The sequence below is a fragment of the Galeopterus variegatus genome, unplaced genomic scaffold, assembly GCF_000696425.1.
Source record: "Galeopterus variegatus unplaced genomic scaffold, G_variegatus-3.0.2 Scaffold2173, whole genome shotgun sequence".
NCBI classification, from domain to species: domain Eukaryota; kingdom Metazoa; phylum Chordata; class Mammalia; order Dermoptera; family Cynocephalidae; genus Galeopterus; species Galeopterus variegatus.
This window is the reverse complement of record NW_007728284.1, coordinates 273,314-276,032: the sequence shown is the minus strand read 5'-3', so window position 1 is coordinate 276,032 and position 2,719 is coordinate 273,314.

Genomic DNA, 2,719 nt, shown 5'->3' with positions numbered 1-2,719 from the left:
TCCCACCCCCTCCCTCCTCCCTCCCATAACCTCATATCTGTTCACTTGTCTTAACAAGTTCAAGGAATTGTGATTGTTGTGTCTTCTTCTCCCCTGCCCTGTTTTTTTTTGTGTGTGTGTGTATGTGTGTGTGTGTGAATTTATTTATTTATTTTTAGCTCCCACAAATAAGTGAGAACATGTGATATTTCTCTTACTGTGCCTGACTTGTTTCGCTTAATATAATTCTCTCTAGGTCCATCCGTGTTGTTGCAAATAGCGGTATTTCATTCTTTTTTATAGCAGAGTAGTATTCCATTGTGTAGATATACCACATTTTCCATATCCACTCATGTGATTATGGACATTTGGGCTGTTTCCAACTCTTAGCTATTGTAAATAGGGCTGCAAAGAATGATGGGGAACAGGTATATCTTTGACTTGATGATTTCCATTCCTCTGGGTGTATTCCCAGCAGGCAGATAGCTGGGTCATATGGTCTATCTATCTACATGGATCTATCTGCAATTGTTTGAGAAACCTCCATACCATTTTCCGTAGGGTCTGCACCATTTTTCAGTCCCACCAACAATGTACGAGAGTCCCTTTTTCTCCGCAACCTCGTCAGCATTTATCATTTACAGTCTTTTGGATATTAACCATCCTTACTGGGGTGAGACGGTATCTCAGTGTGGTTTACATTTTAAAAACATTTCATGCAGCTTTTCTAGTGGAAAATGGCTGCTGTTATTACCCAGTACCTGTTACTGGCGGCAGATATGCTGGCTGACATGTCTGCATTCTGTGTTGACAGAGATACCTGCTCCGTTCATCACCTCTATGGCCCAGCTTGTACCCGAGAACACGTCAGCATTTCCCTAATGCTTAGTGATGTTGAGCATTTTTTTCATGTGTCTGTTGGCCACATCAGACAGGGATATCTTCCAGTGGGCCCCAGTCATAGATGGCTGATGAATGCTTGCCAGTCTACTCAAGCACATTGCATACAAGGAGAAGGATACTTGCTTGTTGGTGATTGACTCATCTTTCTTTTTTTCTTTTTTTGGCTCTCTGTTTCTCACACTCATAGGAGACAAGGTGGGAAATACTTGATCAATCACTAAACAGTCACCCTTGGGGTACATATTTAAAAAAACCAACAAACTAGAGCTACTTTAAACTAGATGGTTTGAAAAAGGCTTATATTTTTCTACAATGTGGGTTAGCTCCAATATAAAGTTAGATGATGGAGAACAGTGGCCCCAAAATGACTCACTAAATTATAATACTATTGTACAATTGTATCTCTTATGCAGCAGGGCGTATAAGTGGACCAAGGTTCTATATGTTAAGAACTTTACCACCTTATATTGGGATCAAGAACTGAAAGAAAATTGTCTGATTTGCTGTACAGGAATCCAAGTGAAGCCTCCCCCTCCCCCTGAGACTGACATCCTTGATGACCTCCTCCTAAATAGTGGCACTAAGGTTTGAGAGAGGGTCTCTGGCAGGGTTTCCTCAGAAACTGCAGGGCTCATTTTAGAAACATTGTATGTGTAACATACTGAGCTAAAGATGAAAGGTAGAATATTTTCTGCAGTGACTAAAAGAATTAATTTATAGCCTACAATGAAACTCAGCAGCTAAAACATAGCCTAATCACTCAAAAGAGTAACAACAAGAGTCAAATTAATAGAGACATGAGGGATGACCTCACCTATGTCGTCTTGCCTATGTTTCACCTCCTAGTATATTGAATCTCCTATGCTTTGCAGCCTTCCTCACTTTAACTGTCCTATCCTTTTCATGTATCTTTTATCTTCTGTAATACTGTTTCTATGCTGTTTGTTTCTTAAAAAGTACCATTTGGGGGCTGGCCCGTGGCTCACTCGGGAGAGTCTGCCAAGGCAGCAGGTTCGGATCCTATGTAGGGATGGCCAGTGCACTCACTGGCTGAGTGTGGAGCGGATGACACCATGCCAAGTGTTGCAATCCCCTTACCGGTCCAAAAAAAAAAAAAAAAAGTACCATTTGGGTATGAGAAATTACTCAAGAATGAAACAGCCAGCATTTTGTATGTTTGGGAAAGTTGTGCATGCTTGGGTTTGAGTAACTAAGTTTCAGCCCTAAAAAATTGACAGCAAGAGAGAAAATGTTTTGTTTTTGTTTGTCCTTTCTGAGTCCCTCCAGGCAAGCTTGAGAAAGAGCAACTTACAATTTGCTGTGTCTTGGGATAAAATGTTTCTATCTGTGCACAGAGTTCCACAAGAGTCAAACCAGAAGCCTGTTAGGGGAAAAATCAAGATCTCTGGAAACTAAAAGGAAAAAAAAGTAAAATGCTTAAAATCAGACTTTTAGGACAGATGTTTTAAGAATTATCAGCATATGCTTTTGCCTGGCTTTGCTAATCAAAGAGTATTACAAAGTCCCCCTGCTAGGGACTTTCCAGGATAAAGTTTCATCCCAGACAAAAACAGAAAGGTCATGCGGTATGCAATTCTTAGGCAAATTAAGCCAACTTAACAGTGATTAAAAAAAGAAACAATTACATAGAAGAAGAGGAGATGTGAAGAAAGCTACATATATGAAGATATAGATGTTGTTAAGAAGATTAAAAGAGAGAGAACACTTTTGTGTGAGAAAGCATCTGGTGCAATGAATTTTTGTCCTAGAGTAAAATGATTGACTATTTAGGAAGGAGCAAATACAGGAAAAAAAAAAAAAAAAAAAAAAAAAAAAA